General features: G+C 43.8%; 1 long non-coding RNA gene and 2 other non-coding genes across 3 annotated transcripts; 1 reads left to right on the top strand and 2 right to left on the bottom strand.

Moving 5' to 3' along the window:
- Positions 1-4,733: 4,733 nt before the first annotated feature.
- LOC146681868 (5S ribosomal RNA) lies at positions 4,734-4,852 on the bottom strand. Its single transcript, XR_014918438.1, has one exon. It is a non-coding gene; the product is annotated as a 5S ribosomal RNA (ribosomal RNA).
- A 322-nt stretch (positions 4,853-5,174) lies between these two features.
- On the top strand, positions 5,175-5,293 carry LOC146681867 (5S ribosomal RNA). The gene has a single exon (XR_014918361.1). It is a non-coding gene; the product is annotated as a 5S ribosomal RNA (ribosomal RNA).
- A 276-nt stretch (positions 5,294-5,569) lies between these two features.
- Positions 5,570-12,548, bottom strand: LOC146681866 (uncharacterized). Its single transcript, XR_014918154.1, has 3 exons — positions 12,005-12,548; positions 11,548-11,644; positions 5,570-5,915 (listed from the first exon to the last, which is right to left on the bottom strand). It is a non-coding gene; the product is annotated as an uncharacterized LOC146681866 (long non-coding RNA).
- Positions 12,549-17,868: the final 5,320 nt, after the last annotated feature.

The raw sequence follows: 17,868 nt of genomic DNA, 5'->3' as shown, positions 1-17,868 counted from the left end.
ATTCTCAGTCGCTTTGGTGCGTTTCTCAGAACACCATTAACATTTGCACAGCAGTTAGTGCATTTCCCAAAACAATTAGTGCAAACTGCAAAACCTAGTGGATAGCCTGCAAAAGCACGTCACATGCACAGAATTGATTATCCATACCTCAAAAGCAAGTATCCATGTCAATGAAACTGTCAGTGCCATCGAAATGAAAAGTCTTGACACCATCTTTATGAACAAGATAGTCAAATGGCATTGTCATGTTTCCACTATGACAGTTTATAATTTCAGTGTTTCCCATTGCAAAAACAATTGGTGACACCTGAAAATGCTGACGACAGCACTATGGCCTACCTGTACAGCCATCTGAAATGTGCAGTAAAGTCACTGTAGATGTTATGGGAGTCTTGGGAGTAACTGAGACACTGAATACGTACGTTTCACATTTCCATTGTGTAGAAGTGTTTGTAATCCTACAGAATTGTGCAAAAGAAAAATATGCTACAGTCACTTGTTCACTGTAGAATACATGTAAACATAAAATCACCCATTTGGTAGAGCTGTGCACTAATGTGAACAATAAACAGCACATGTAACAGTACAGTAAATCATTCTGGCACATCCAGACGTTCCTGTCTGTCTGGCCACATATTTTCATCTACATCACAACAGATGTTATCCCTCGCAATGCAGCGAGGAAAGTATCTCCTGGAGTGGCGAATCCATCCTCTGCAGGACCCTGCTGTGATGTCGTCACATGCTGCATCCATGGCTGCTAGCAGGGCCATTTGCTCATGTGGATTTAATTTTTCTTGAGTACTCTGTCAATTGTTGAAATTGGAACAGATTCAATATTGCCAAATACCGTGTAATTCTCTATGACAGCGCTTTGTATGTCTCTCAGCTTTATTGCATTGTTTGCAATGACCATTGCACAAATGGCTTCTTCTTGCCGTGGGGTAAAAAGGGGCCCTCTTCCGCCTCCGCGAGGTTGTCTTACAATCCTATGTGGTGCAGAGTGAACTTTTTGTGAAATTGCAAATACAGTACAGTAACATGTGATGTGTCTGAGATGGCACAGTACAGTACAGTGTATTACTGTTTGCATACCTGTTTTCCCTACGGAATGTTTGAATGATTGAACTGACAGTAGTTCTTCCAATATTGGGTTGCACCCTTCGACCAGCCTCCTCCATGGTGAGGCTGTGATTGACAACATGGTCCACAATTGTAGCCCTTATTTCATTAGGAATCCGCCTATATCTGCCTCTTCTCCCTCTTCCCCTTCCCCTTCCTCCCCGCATCCTCACCCCTCTTCCACGTTGCTGACCTTCCATTTTGTGTCACAGAAGTGTAGAAATGGTACACACTAGCTCCTGCGCAGTTTATATATGCTTGCCAATTGGGGATTCACAGGATTCATCCATTATTGACAGTGAACAAGTTGTTTGTCATTGGTTACAACTAAACTTTCACACGCCTCCTCATGAGTGACAGCTGTAATTCACCCGAGATCAATTGTTCAATTTCGGAGACATTTCCAGGAACAATGATACAGAAAGGTATAGGATTTGCTTGACAGATGGCCAATATTTGGCATGTGATAACTAGTTCAACAATTTTGTGTGTGATGACTCAAGCAATGGATGTATGACTATTCGTTTTATTGGGAACGACTATTCAGCATCCATAGGTATGATTACTTTTGACTGACATGACATAAGCAAATGGAAATGTCAGAAAGCAGCAGGGAAATGTATGGAAGCAACTGATTCATGTCCAAAATCATTTGCAGTTTGTTCAGAGAGAGGAGAAATTGCTACTATGATGTGCACAAATGACTGAGTGTTGTGGAGGTTGAACTAATAGTTATGAGAATTTCAATTCTGATCTGAGAAACGCACCAAAGCGACTGAGAAAAACTGTAACTCTAACTTGTGAATTATGTCATTTGTTATTTTACTGTAGAACATGTGCCAGCGGGTATAACTGTATTAGATGGAGGAGTTGTGCAGGGAGATGGCCACGGGCAGGAATGATTTCCTGTGTTGTTCAGTGGTGCATTTGGGTAATCTCAGTCTCTCATTGAATGATCTTCTTTTCTTGGACGACATCTGCCTCTCAGACACCCTGAAGGAGTCCATCTCCATCTCCACTCATTACTGGCCTTGCGGATCAGTTTGAGTCTGTTGGCACCTGTGACCGTCAACCTGTTGCCCCAGCATGCAACAGCATAGAGGATGGCACTGGCCACAACAGATTTGGAAAAAATCCTGAGCATTGTCCTCAGAAAATAGAGACGACTCTGGCCCTTCCTGTAGAGTGAAGCTGTGTTCTTAACCCAGTCCAGTTTATTATGCATGTATACTCCAAGTCCAGTTAAAAGCATCAGCAACTTAAACATAGTTTTGAAATATACAATTTATATTTTTCAATTCATATTAAAATTGACTGATTAAAAACGTTTTTATAGAGATTAAAAAACATTCCTGCTTAGATTTAGTCCCAATGAAATGATGACTGTAAAGTTTTAAAAGTGAAATATATAAAGGTAAACTCAAAAGTTGTCAAAAACAGCCATTTATAACCTTGACTTCAGAGTTTTACATGACACAAAGTGTTACATTATAACATGTAGTTAGTGTGATAACATCTAGAGTTATTGCATTCATAGAAGTTTCTTCTGCTCTCAGAACAGATTCAGTTGTTCACAGTTTCGGGTCACGGTGCATTACCAGGTTGCAAACACTCACAAGGTGTTGAGTTGTGGTCACGAAAAGAACAAAGTGTTTAAAGACAAGTCTCTGATGCAGTGTCATCAGACTGTTGACAAACCCTCAGTCTAACCACACTGTGACAGCAGGCCTTTGCTGAAAGTCACGTTTTGCATTGCTTCTCATGAAGTGTTTTCTGCTCTTTATTTCACTTGACTTGAATATATTTACTTGAACAAACCTCTGATGTGTAAATCAGATCCAACTGAATGTCATCAGAACATATAATAATTTTTTTTCTTTTGGTAATAAGTCAAGAATGAGGATTTTGAGTATCATTGAATATAAAAGTTTTCCATCTCAGGGGGTCAGTTTCTATGTTGGATTGTAAACTCACTTTAGTGCGGTAGTCCTCCTCCTTCATTATTCATCCATGATCACTGATGAGAAGTTAATAGGCATTAGCCATGTCAATTTAAGACATTGTACAACCTCATATTAAAAGATTTTAATGTGTATACTTTTTAATATTTCACCATGAGATCAAAGCCCATCTCTGACAACAACGAGACGGCCTACCTGAAGGAGATTAGGAATCTGGAGAACTGGTGCCAGAGGAACAGCCTCCTTCAGTAAGACAAAGGAGCTGATAGTGGACTTCAGCACTAAGCAGGAGAGGAACTACCAGACCCCCGTCATCAACGAGTGCCCAGTGGAGAGAGTGGACAGCTTCAAATACCTCGGAGTTCACATCACGCGGGACCTGTCATGGTCCTGTCACATCAACACCGTGGTGAAAAAGGCCCGTCAGCGTCTCTACCACCTCAGACGCTTGAGAGACTTCCAACTGCCCTCCAAGGTGCTCAGGAACTTTTACTCGTGCACCATAGAGAGCATCCTGGCGGGAAACATCTTAACCTGGTTCGGGAACAGCATCATGCAGGACAGACGAGCTCTACAGAGGGTTGTGCGGTCAGCTGAGCGCACCATCCGCTCCGAGCTCCCTGACCTGCACTCAATCTACAGCAGGCGGTGCTGGACCAAGGCCAGGAAGATGGTGAAGGACCTCAGCCATCCCAACAACAGACTGTTCTCTCTGTTGAGGTCAGGAAAGCGATTCCGCTCCCTGAAGACCAACACAGAGAGACTGAGGAGGAGCTTCTTCCCGCAGGCGATACGGTCTCTCAATCACACCACCACACAGTACTGACCCACACATATGGTTCTTACACACACACTGGACATTCTGGACATTGTTTTCACTTCATCACTTAAATCACTTTAAGCATATTTGCTCTTCACAAGACATAATGTGGATTGCACAACACTGGACATTATATTTCTTCATTTCCATAAATTTTCATATTTATTTCCTATCTTATTCATAGCCTTTTCTTTTTTCTTTAGGTCACGAGCAGTTGTGTAAGCATTTCACTGCATATCGTACTGTGTATGACTGTGTATGCGACATATAAAATTTGAATTTGAATTTAATGGGATGTTGAAGCTCTTCTAAATCCTCACCAGGTTTTGCTCAAATGCTACTGATATAAACTCACAATATATCGGCAGTAAATAATAGAGAGGAGAAAGGAGGAAACAAAAGCCAATTATAAAGTTAATAGGGCTGCTTGGAGCCATATCAACAGTTTAAATGATAAAGTTACAGATATCAGGGGGAGAAAATAAAACAACAGCTGTGGCTCATCAATAAGGCTCTGCAAAATAGAAAACAGGAGGAAGACTGATATTTACTGTGAGTAAATATCAGTCTCCCTCCTGTTTTGAAACCTAAAGTTAGGAAATAATAATGATGCTCTCTGACATCCACAAAATGTCAGACACTTGACACAGAGCTAAACCTCTGCTGGAAAATACACACCAGAAAAGTAGATAGAGTGAGATGATTATCAACTTTTGCACAAAAGCGAAATGCCTTATTTTTATAAGCATTTTAATGAAGTTTTTTTTTCTGGTTCTGTTTTCTGTGAGTGAGCAGCGGCGCCCTCTGCAGTTTGTGTGTCGAAGTGCAAAAGCTTACAGCACCTGGTATTCCCAGGCGGTCTCCCATCCAAGTACTGACCAGGCCCGACCCTGCTTAGCTTCCGAGATCAGACGAGATCGGGCGTGTTCAGGGTGGTATGGCCGTAAGCGAAAGCTTTGCTATATAAAGGGCATTTTATAAGTGGCAAGTGTCTCACAGTTTGATATATATTATTGTGCCAAGCTTTATATGTTACAGCGAAAGCATGCAGCTATTTGTTGTTTACTGCAGCTTCAACACTGAGCTGCAGAAATACTTTTCCCACAGTAACATCTCCATAATAACATATGTTAGATTATTATAGAACCGTGTGTTTTGTAATTCAAACATTTTTGTCGTTTGGAGACTTTAACTTCTATATAGGAGAGAAAACGTGTGCATGTGTCATCACAGCATGTTTAAAAAGGCTGTTTCTGTGCTTTTTTTTCCTCGCTTACGGCCATACCACCCTGAACACGCCCGATCTCGTCTTATCTCGGAAGCTAAGCAGGGTCGGGCCTGGTCAGTACTTGGATGGGAGACCGCCTGGGAATACCAGGTGCTGTAAGCTTTTGCACTTACACACACAAATTGCAGAGGGCGATAAAACTCTCACTACTCCTTCCTGTAGTCTCTAGTTTCCTCCTGCTTTCCTTGAAGCACAAAAGCGCCTCAATGATCATTTCCTAGATGCTAATCAAGGAATATTTAAGTTATGTTTCTTTTTGACTGTAACTACTATAAAACCTAGAGCAGCACCTCACTGTCAATAACAGATTAAATGCACAAATCACAGTACTATTGCAGAGTATAACATGGAGACAAGTAAGAGAGAAAAAACAACAACAAGATGTGACATGTTGAATTTAATATAATTCTAAAAAGCAGAAACACAGTTTTGGTTTATAGTTTACAGAATTTTACAGGAAAAAAAAAAAAAAAAAAAAAACACTGCGTCATATTCATATAAATGCACCGATCTGACAGACTTGCACAGGTACAAAGCTTTTGGCTGTCATATTTTCCTTTTTTAAAAAACGGCATCTTGAAATATAAAAATGTGCTCGACAGTCCTGCTACTTTAACCACAAATCATTTCCTGAAACTTGGAAAGTGTCCCTGTTGCTGAAAATCACACACCTTCATCATATTTGGAGGAAGTGGCTTGCAGCTCTGGTCGGTAAGATGTTTCCCTGGAGGAGAGAGAAGGACATTTGAGAGATTGATGACTCACAAGAGTCTAATCACATCAGTGCAACCAGTGGCTACTTGTATTAGTTTATTAATTAGAGATGAACCGATCTGATATTATGTATCGGTCTGATACTGACGTAAATGACTGGATCGGATATCGGAGAAAAATAAAAAATGTAATCCGATCCATTAAATATCAAAAAAGCACCTGACAAAACTTGCAACATGGCATAACTCGGCTCATAACCATAGCACGTCAGAGCAGTATGCGTCACGTGATAGAGCTGCTGTGGCGTGCCAGACCTGTCGGCGGTCTGGTTGAGCAGTTGGAGCCTCGCTGCCAAACCAGCATTTCATCTCCGTGGAAGTGATCCCAGAGAGAAGTAAAGCAAATGTGTAAGTTCATCTCTGAATGTTTGTAAAGCATTCCCACGTTAAGCTTAACAACCGATATATGGAGGGACTGCCTCTTCTCTCTCCCTCCCTCTCCTGCTGCTACTTCAATTCCGTCTCTCTTGTTTGTTTTTGGCCCACTTTGCACCAGAAAGAGGAAACCAGCAGCTGAACAACAGCAGCACGTTTAAGCTTGATAAGCTGTTGTTTGAATTTATTTAACCCTCACGTCATCCTTTAAAAAATTATTACTTTCTACACCAGGAGCTGACGGCTGGTAACTGTGCAGGGGTAGATCTTGCAAAGTTTAGCCAGGGGGGCCGATAGGACATTAACAGGGAAAAAAAAAAAAGGGGGGGGGGGGTGTCACGGCGAGTGAGATGAGCCGTGTGGAAAATAAAGGAGGATCCAAACGCAGGCACTTGTATGGGTGTGAGGGTGGTTTATTAAACACAAAAAGGAAATGGACAAACGGCGAACGGAGCAATGACTAAACTAAACTGGGAACAAACTAACTATAGAACACGAACCTGGACATGAATGAGAGCGGGCAGAAACAGATGATGGTAGACTGCAGGGAAACACACAGATGAAGCAGGGTGGAAACACAGACGGACCAGCAACTACAATGACGGCAGACATGACTTAAATACACAGAGAATCACAGGGGAATTACACACAGGTGGTGGACACAGCTGGGAATAATCAACAAGACGAGACAAAGGTAAAACTGAACACATTCACCGAAACAAAAAAAACAAGGAGCACAAGAGACCAGAATAAACCAAAAACAGGCCAACACAAAACAAGACCATTCACGAGTCCACAGTAAAGTCCGGGGGCCGACAACACAAGAGCCGAAACAGTTCAGGGGGCCGACCGTGCACACGGCAACGGTGGCGACGGGCAAACAGTTCAGGAGGCCGACCGTAGACACGGCAACGGTGGCGACGGGCAAACAGTTCCGGAGGCCGACCGTAGACACGGCAACGGTGGCGACGGGCAAACAGTTCCGGAGGCCGACCGTAGACACGGCAACGGTGGCGACGGGCAAACAGTTCCGGAGGCCGACCGTAGACACGGCAACGGTGGCGACGGGCAAACAGTTCCGGAGGCCGACCGTAGACACGGCAACGGTGGCGACGGGCAAACAGTTCAGGAGGCCGACCGTAGACACGGCAACGGTGGCGACGGGCAAACAGTTCCGGAGGCCGACCGTAGACACGGCAACGGTGGCGACGGGCAAACAGTTCCGGAGGCCGACCGTGCGTGCAGCAACGGCGGCGAGGAAGCAGGTCCGGGGGCCGACCGTGCGGACGGCAACGGCGGCGCGAATGCAGTTCTGGAGGCCGACCGTGCACACGGCAACGGCGGGCAAACAGTTCCGGAGGCCGACCACGTGGAAGGCAGTGGCGGCCACCGAGCAGGTCCGGAGGACGGCCGCGATGCCAGCGGCGGCGACGAACACCTTCCGGAGGCAGTCCGCGAAGGCCATGACGCCATCTTAGAGGCCCGGAAAACGGCCGGCAGAGGCAAGGCGGAACGGGTCGAGCTGGCACCGACGGCGGCGTGGCAACCACAGGACCAGACGAGGACGAAGCAGTGGCTGGACCAGACGAGGACGAAGCAGTGGCTGGACCAGGCGATGCTGAAGACACGGAGGCTGGACCAGGCGAAGATGATGAAGACACGGAGGCTGGACCAGGCGAAGATGATGAAGACGGCAGCGGGACGGCTGCGGAACCTGACGGCAGCGGGACGGCTGCGGAACCTGACGGCAGCGGGACGGCTGCGGAACCTGACGGCGGTGATGCTGCAGGAGGTGATGTGGAGATGTGCTGGCTGGGTCCTCCAGGACCACCAGCAGATGTGAGGATGTGCTGGGTGGGCTCCACGGGCCCTCCAGCAGACGTGGCTTGAGGCTGGACGGGCTCCTCGGGCCCTCCAGCAGACGAGGCTTGAGGCTGGCTGGGTTCTCCTAAACCCCCAGCAGACGACGCTTGAGGCTGGCTGGGTTCTCCTAAACCCCCAGCAGACGACGCTTGAGGCTGGCTGGGTTCTCCTAAACCCCCAGCAGACGACGCTTGAGGCTGGCTGGGTTCTCCTAAACCCCCAGCAGACGACGCTTGAGGCTGGCTGGGTTCTCCTAGACCCCCAGCAGACGACACTTGAGGCTGGCTGGGTTCTCCTAAACCCCCAGCAGACGACACTTGAGGCTGGCCGGGCTCCTCAGGCCCTCCAGCCGACGAGGCAGGACGCTGGCTGGGTTCACCTGAACCCCCAGCTAACATGACTTGAGACTGGACGGGCTCCTCAGGCCCTCCAGTGAAAGCAGTCTCTGAAGCAGCAGGTACGGAGACCTCTGCCAGTGTGGACACTGGCTGGGACTGAGCAGCACCGTGGCTAGACTCAGGCAGCAACAGTGGGATACAGTCCTCAGAGGGCTGGAAGTGTTCCCCAATACACTCAGCAGAGGACTGAGGCGGACGGGTGAACTCACTTGAGCTCTCAGGGGGTGCTGAGAGCCGAGACTGTTCAGGTGAGTTCTCCGGTGAGGCTGCTGGTGCTGGTGTCTTGACCTCTAGGGGTCCAGAGTTGGCTGGTGACTGACACCCAGCCTCTGGGGAGGCCCTAGAGGGAGCAACTGTCTCTGAGATGGCCAGCTTAAATGAACCAGCAAAAGTTTGTGTGGAGTGTGTTCCCTGCTTGTAATGAGGCTGTGAGGATAAAGGCTGGGTAAATGAGTGGGCAGGCTGCTGAACTGGTGGTAACTGAGCTACAGGTAGCGAAGTAGTAACAGGTGGTGGAGTGGCTGGCTGAACTGATAGCGGCGTTACAGGCCTGGCATTTGACTGGGATGGAATTGAGGAAGGGACAATGGAACGGACACGGTCATAAACATGGAACGCGGGTTCAGAACAGGCAGTCTTAGATGCTATGGGCATGGATGAAAAATCATTGTTATCCTCAGTCGAAACACGAAAAAATGCCCCAGAAACAACAGTCACAGAAGCAACAGAGTCAACAAAAGTGTCCCTTTCACTCACCACAGCTGGCCGATTTGACATCCTGAAGTCCGGCTGCGGGGCGCCGAGCCGGTGACGCGAACGTCGCTTCCTCCCTGCCGACTGCTCCGGCGGGCCGGGCAAAACCTCCGGCGGGCCGGGCAAAACCTTCACCGGCGGGCTGGGTTGGGAAGCGGTAGCGGCAGCGCCTGGAGGGTGGAGGTGAAGTTCGTGGAGAATGAAGTTTTGTACCAGAGGGTGCAGTGAGTCCAATAGCCAGGGATAATCCGTGATAAGCTGTTGCAGCCTGACTTCCAGAACGTAGAGAAACGCTTCTCCCTCATGCTTGAGCCACAGGTTGATTAGTTTTGACACAGAGTCCGTTATGAGCTTTCGAAGCTCTGTGGGTGGGGTGAATGCCGCTGGATCCATATCTGGCTGGTCCGTACTGTCACGGCGAGTGAGATGAGCCGTGTGGAAAATAAAGGAGGATCCAAACGCAGGCACTTGTATGGGTGTGAGGGTGGTTTATTAAACACAAAAAGGAAATGGACAAACGGCGAACGGAGCAATGACTAAACTAAACTGGGAACAAACTAACTATAGAACACGAACCTGGACATGAATGAGAGCGGGCGGAAACAGATGATGGTAGACTGCAGGGAAACACACAGATGAAGCAGGGTGGAAACACAGACGGACCAGCAACTACAATGACGGCAGACATGACTTAAATACACAGAGAATCACAGGGGAATTACACACAGGTGGTGGACACAGCTGGGAATAATCAACAAGACGAGACAAAGGTAAAACTGAACACACTCACATGAGACGCAGACCATCACAATAAAACAGGAACAAGCAACCATCACACTAAGACACAAACTCGACATAGAGAGACAGACAGAAAATGGCACATGGAGCTAGACAAATACTAAGCAGACACAACTGAAGAACAAATCCTAAACACCACAGAAACATGAAACTCAAATAATAAACATCATCATAATCAACACTACAAGAGAACAAGAAAACAATCCCTGATGCAAACTAAAACCAAAACATAATAAAACTCAAACTACTGGGTCCGATGGACCCAGAACCGTGACAGGGGGGGCACAGAGACATACTTTTCTTTTATTTAAAATGTCTCGCTTTTAATAAATAATCTGATGTAAAATGTATAGAAGTCCATTACTGTATATAGTAACTATTAAGTCTAATAAACCCTAGTAAGCTGTAGTACTTTTTCCTTTGGGAACCATCTGTGCAGTCTGCAGTTCTGTTGAAGAAAGATGTTGAATCTATTTAATTATTCTTGAAAAAATAATTGATTTCTGTGCATTTTATTTCACACTGCATCAAATCAAAGTTGATTACGTCGATTAAGCATCATGAAGTGGAGGGTGATTCCCTGTTTTCTTTTTTTTTTGGGGGGGGGGGGGTTGCTGGGAGTTTTAGAACCCTATTAGTTGGGTTGCTTACTCTTTAAAATACCAGAATAGGGAGGATGGAGTAGTTTTAAGTTTATTAGATTGATCAGTATTGTTGAACTATGAAATATTTTGGGTGCAGTGTATTTTTTGCATACAGGTATAACAGAATAACTTTAGTGTTTGTTTTTTTTAACTTGAGTATTAACTTATACAAAAAGCAGCAAGATATTAAAAAAACAGTTTTATTGATTAAAAAACACACTATATCGGATTCATATCGGTATCTGCAGATATCCAAATTTATGATATCGGTATCAGACATAAAAAAGTAGTATCGTGCCATCTCTAGTTTGTATACTTTCTGCCCAGTTTGACCCATTTAGCAGAAGTCTGCCTGTTTAAGGCTCTGATATCTATTCTGTATGACTTAAAGCAGTTATGACATGGTCTGATTTTCTCACCCAATAAAGGAATATTTTATATATGAGTCTACTCTTCATTCTATCAGACACAGTTATCACAGCTCGTACATTTTGTTTTTACATATATGTAAGCACTGAGTCAAATTTAGTAATGCCAACATATTAAAAGAACAATATTTGTCTCTTATATATATAATACATCTATATATATACACTGTCAAAGATACTTGTCTTTGAGTGAAGGTTTAAGGTGATAGGAAATATAAATAACTGCAACTTGAATCTTTGACCCCGAGTTCAAGTTTAATGCTGTAATAACTAATAATGATTAATATAATAACTATAATATTGGCCATATTATATTTACATTACCAAAGTGAGTTGACTTTAGTCCAGAGGTAGGCAACTCCAGGCCTCGGGTTGGCATCTAGACAAATGCGATTGCATTTGTCCCTAACCATCGGGAACCCTATTTTTTATGGAGTGGAAAAAAGTTAGCATTTATCCTCCAGCTTCACTGTGGTTATGTTATGCTAACATAGTTGTGTCACTAGCGATCAGGTAGCACATCATTATATACCAGCTAGCCCAACTTCAGTACCAAGAGTCACTGTTGTTGTTTTTTTCTGTCTTCGTTTATGTTGGAAGTGATAGCAGAGCTGTACGTTAGAATTTTTTCAGAAATCTCTCAGTCAGAACATGCTTATGTTTAGATGGAAACTAGCGAGCTAACTTCCTGCTAACTTCTAACTCCATTAAATTTAATAAATTATGTTTATGCAAAATTAATTAATTAAAATTAATTATGCAAAAGCCAACGAGTTCTTACCGAATGAGAAGCCTGGAGATGAGCAGAGATCAAGTCAAGTGCAGTTCAGACACGCTGTTATTAAATTCTACCTGAGCAGGTTACAGTTCATCTCAGTTATGGAAGAACAAATAACATTTGGCTCTGGGAGCTTCAGTTTTTATACATTGCTGTAGCACCGCCTTAAGCAATCATTTACATCAATACCTACATCACTAGCCCACCAGTTCTAAGAAACGTCTCTGTTTGTGGTTCAAAACCTAATGTGACACCAATGACCACAACAGCATGCAGCTGCAGGTTGTCATTCACACCTGGCTTAATGGTAAAGAGGCATATTTGCAGGCAGCTGTTTGAAATTATTTTTATATAAATAAAAAAAAGGTGTCTAAAAAATAGGTAAACAATCAGAATAATTACATTTTTTTAAAATACCGAGAACGCATTTGGCTTAGTTTTTGTTAACTTGGGTGTAATATGTCATGTGTTGTTGTTCAGCTGAAGTCTTCTTCCACACAACATGATGAGTGCCGCCTGCTGCAATCAGAGACAATGTAAAATGCAGCACTGTTAAAACAATGAGATTAACGCTGCATTAAAATGAGCATTTAGCACATAGAGAGGATTAAACAGATTAAATTGAGTTAATTATTTATAAGGCAGTTGCTACACATTAAAGCTCTGAAACATCAGATTGGACACATTCAAATGTTAAAGCTTACTCTCTCACAGACTAACAGAAGAGACGTGGAATCACTTTAGTTTGTCTCCAGATACAGTCTGTGCCTCATTCAGTGGAATGGTGCAAAGTTTAAGAGTAAAGACAAAATATAAAAAGAGGATTCAGATATGGCTCCAGTCTGGGACAGATTGGGTCTAAAGCACAAGTTACCATGGCAATATACCCCAGTAAAAAGCAAATCACCTTTGTAGGACATAAGACCCAGAGCTAACCCTAAAGTTACCTGGTTAAGACAAAATTGTGCTTCATTTTCGTGACTATTTACATTGTAGATTCTCACTGAAGGTATCAGAACTATGAATGACACATATATGGAATGATGTAGCAAACCAAAATGTTAAAAATAACTCAAAACATGTTATATGTTAGATTCTTCAAAACAGCCACACTTTGTTGTGATTATTGCTTTGCACACTCTTGATCTTCATGAGGTCATCACCTGAAATGGTTTTCCAAGAGTCTTGATGGAGTTTCCAGAGGTGCTGAGCGCTTGTTGACTCTATTGCTTTCACTCTGCGGTCCATCTCATCCCAAACCATCTCAATATGGTTTAGGTCAGGTGACTGTGGAGGCCGGGCCATCTGTCACAGCACTCCATCACTCTCCTTCTTGGTCAGATAGCTCCTACACAGCCTGGCGGTGTCTTTGGGGTCATTGTCCTGTTGGGGGGAAAAAAGACGGTGGTCCAACTAAATGCAAACTTGTTAGGATGGCATGTTGCTGCAGGATGCTGTGGTAGCCATGCTGGTTCGGTGTGCCTTCAGTTTTGAATAAATCCACAACAGTGTCACCAGCAAAGCACCCCCACACCATCACACCTCCTCCATGCTTCATGGTGGGAACCATGCATGTAGAGACCATCAGTTCACCTTCTCTGTATCAGTCAAAGACATGGCAGGTAGAATCAAAGATCTCAAATTTGGACCCATCAGACCAAAGCATGAATGTCTACCGGTCTAATGTCCATTCCTTGTGTTTCTTGGCCCAAACAAATCTCTTCTGCTTGTTGATCTTCCTTAGTAGTGTTTTCTTAGCTATTTGGCCATAAAGGCCTGATTCACACAGTCTCCTCTGAACAGTTGATGTAGAGATGTGTCTGCTACTGTTTATTGGTCAGATGAACACACTGCTTCTGAGTCCTCTATCTTAATGTTTATTCCCTGTTCACTTTTCTTAGGTGGAGAATGTTTGTCCTACCAGCTTCTTGGTTTTCCCAGTGCTAATCTGGAGGCGGAGCTGCTGGCACCAGTCATCAAAGTCTTCAGTCAGTCTTCTGTACTTCCTGTCGTCCCCATTTACCAGTAATTACTGAATCATCAGAGAACTTTTGCAGGAATCATTTATCAAAAGTGTAGGAGAAGTCTATTGTTTATATTGTGAATAGAAATGGAGTCAGGACTGTTCCCTGTGTGACGTACCTATACTGCAAAATTCCCATTCAGACACATAATTATGGGCACTTGTGTACTGAGGGTGGTTGGTAAGACTCACCAGGATCCATGTGGTGATGGTCCACACCTGTGTAATCCAGCTGGTCCTTAGGGATTGTGGGTATAATGGTGTTGAAAGCATTGGAGAGATCAAAGGACATGATTGTCATAGAGCCCCAAGCACTTTCCAGGCGAGCGAGGGATTGATGTCAGAGGTGGATGACAGCATCATCTACCCTAATGTTGGTGTAGTAGGTGAACTGAAAGGGGTTCAGCAATGAGCTCACCTGGGGCCGAAGATGAGCAAGAACCAGCTCTCCGGGGTGATGTCAGAGCGACCAGCCTGAGGCGATGAGTTCATTTACATCTGCCTAATTGATCATTTATCCTCAGCACACTTTTCAGTTCCCTTGCCTGAAACTGGACAACATGTCAAGTCTGAATTCAAACACAGGTTGGGGAAACCTGCACTGAGCTGACTGACAACAATTTCCTGTATGACATTTGATCAGGTCTTTTAAAACTTCCTGTTAACCAGGAAGCTGCTGCTGCACTGTTAGGAACAAACAACAAACAAACATACAGTCATGTGGAAAAGATTGTTTTCATACGCATCTATAGCATACTCTGAAAAACTAAGAACACTCTATGATTCAGTCATTTATAGAGCCACCTTTCAGCAGCAATAGCGTCACCAAATTGTTTCTGTATGACTATCAGTGTTTCACAAGGACGTTTGTCTCACTCTTCTTTACATTGTTTCTTCAGATCATTGAGGTTTGTGGTATTTATTTCAGTACAGCTCTCGCAAGTTCCCTGCACTGAATTTTAGGTTAAGGTGTGGACTGTGACTGGGCCTTGAATGCAGGAAGAAATAAGGATGCAAGAAAAAAACAAAAAAACAACAAAACTTTAAAATAAAACATGACTCCCTTTTCCTATTGGGAAAAAAAAATATCAGTGTGTGGCATTTGGTACACAAAGATTGCATTATCACGTATCTAGTTAGTGTGATAACATCTAGAGTTATTGCATTCATAGAAGTTTCTTCTGCTCTCAGAATAGATTCAGTTGTTCACAGTTTTGGCACATGGTGCATTACCAGGTTGCAAGGTGCTGAGTTGTGGTCATGAAAAGAACAATGTGGTTAGCAAAAATTCTGTGATGCATTGTCATCTGACGGTTGACAAACCCTCAGTCTAACCACAGTGTGACAGCACGGCTTTGCTGAAAGTCACGTATTGAATATTTTCTCATGCAGTGTTTTCTGCTCTTTCTTTAATGTTCATTTACTTGACCAAGCCTCTGATGTGTAAATCAGATCCAACTGAATGTTATCAGAACATATTATATAATGAAATTTGTTTTCTTTTACTAATAAGTTGAGGATTTGGCGTAACATTGAATATAGAAGTTTTCTATCTCTGAAGGTCAGTTGCAATTATGGATTGTAAACTCACTTTAGTAGTCCTCCTCCTTCATTATTCCATCCATTTTGTGCAATTGATCAGTACCACTGGTAGCAAATCGGCCCCAGAGCATGATCCTTCCACCACCAGGCTTAACATCTGGTGCAGTGTTCTCAGATTTCAAAGGATCACCTTTGATACACCAAACATACTGTTGTCATTGTGGCCATATAGCTCAGTCATAGTCTAGTCTTCCCATAAAGCTTTCTTTCCAGAAGCAAATGGCTTTTTTGTGGTTGGGATCCTCTCAGTTCACAGTAATGACAAATTCCCTCTGATCTAAAGCTGGTCAAAGTGGTTAGCAAAAATTAGGCCAGATTGTGGGATTTTTGGCCCAATTTAAGATGAATTTTCAGTCGTGCACCTTAGTCGTGTGTCATATATCGTGTAGTACACATGGGGTAACGAGAAGCAATTAACACCTCACGACCAGCTCCCGATCAGCAATCATATGGTTGCGACCAGAATTTCAAACCTGTTAGAAATTCTGGTCGCCCCTCATGAGGGTATCGCACCGTTGAAGCGGTGCCACGAGCTGATTTAACACAACCTGTCACACTGCACACGGACAAACACAGAAAAGGAAATGAAAAAGACGTAGCATGGCAGTGCAGTGTGTGATCTGGACACAAGCGATGGAGGCCCAACTCGTCCAAGCCTCTTCAATGTGGCCTCACAAAATTATCACGACTGCAACAACCGTGAAAAGAGGTGGATGGACATTGCTGCTCAATTGCAGCTGTCTGGTCAATGTTTTTCATTAGCAAGTTTGCAAAGTTGATGGTGGTGTGTGTGTGTGTGTGTGTGTGTGTGTGTGTGTGTGTGTGTGTGTGTGTGTGTGTGTGTGTGTGTTAAAGATAGAGAGGGAGAGACAGATTTTGTGTTATAAGCTTCACGTTATACACGCACAGTGTGAGCATTCAGGTCGCATCAGAGCATCAGGCCGCATATTGTGAGACCATGCATCGTGACCTACGACCTTCTAACCCAGGGGTGGGCAATCTCAGTCCACGAGGGCCGGTGTCCTGCAGGTTTTAGATCTCACCTTGGGTCAACACACCTGAATCACATGATTAGTTCACTACCAGGCCTCTGGAAAACTTCAGGACATGTTGAGGAGCTAATTTAGTCATTTAAATCAGCTGTGCTGGTTTGAGGACACATTTAAAACCTGCAAGGACACTGGCCCTCGAGGCCTGGAGTTGCCCACCCCTGTTCTAACCCCTTCGATTCAATCATACAGGGTTGAGCAGGAGCTGAATAACGTGACTGAAAAAAATCGCACAGTGTATGCACAGCTTAAGAGGGACACTTCGGGTCTTCTTGCAGACCTTGGCAAAGTGGTAGCACATCCAAATAACTTGTTTTCTCTAGTCAACTGTATCCCTCTATTTTAGTTGAGATTGCTCATGTCACACATTTAAGAGTTTAGACTGTTTACTGCGAGTTTTCCTACAATTGACACAAACACAAATATCATCTGGCTTTTAGTATCGCAATATATCGTATCGTCTCCCCTGTATTGTGATACATATTGTATCGCCAGATTCTTGTCAAACACACCACTAGCATTTACACTGCAGTCTGCCTTTGGTGGCTTTTTTGAGCAACTGTGACATTCATCAGTATAACTGACAAACAAAACAACAACTGCACTACACACTAACTGCACACTAACTATAGACTCCAAACACGCTAAATGTCACAAAACTCTTAAATGCAACATGTGGAACACACAAATCTAACTGGTTAACATTTTAGCTGGAACACTGGAGCTGTGAGCTCGGTGCACTCTGTCAGCTGACTGTTAGCTGAGCTAGCAACATCTCCAAAAACATCAGAGCACTTTTGCAAACATGTTCTATTTTGACCAGCTGACCAGATGGGAACTTTACGCCACTACATTCACAAAAAAAATGGGTAGTACACATTTCCTGTAAAATTAAAGTAACATAATTACAAGGAACATTTTTATTAACTCATTCACTGCCAGCCATTGGCAGTGAATGAGTTAAACCCATTGACTCATTCACTGCTATTGACGTCTATAGACGTCAATGGCAGTGAATGAGTTAATCAACTTCATGTAATATTTATTATGTTTGGTGCATTAATTAACAGTTCATGACCTTTTGCTATTAAGTATTAAACCAAACATGTGTAAAACTGTACACAGACAGAGACTCATATCTTTACATATTTGGCTGTGCAGACAAACAGCTTATAAATTTTTTTTTTTGTAGT

The sequence above is a fragment of the Copadichromis virginalis genome, linkage group LG23 (assembly GCF_057382275.1).
Source record: "Copadichromis virginalis isolate Kocher_CV1m ecotype Utaka linkage group LG23, C_Virginalis_male_GT1.1, whole genome shotgun sequence".
In the NCBI taxonomy this organism is placed as follows: Eukaryota; Metazoa; Chordata; class Actinopteri; order Cichliformes; family Cichlidae; genus Copadichromis; species Copadichromis virginalis.
This window is presented reverse-complemented; position numbering and strand designations above follow the sequence as displayed.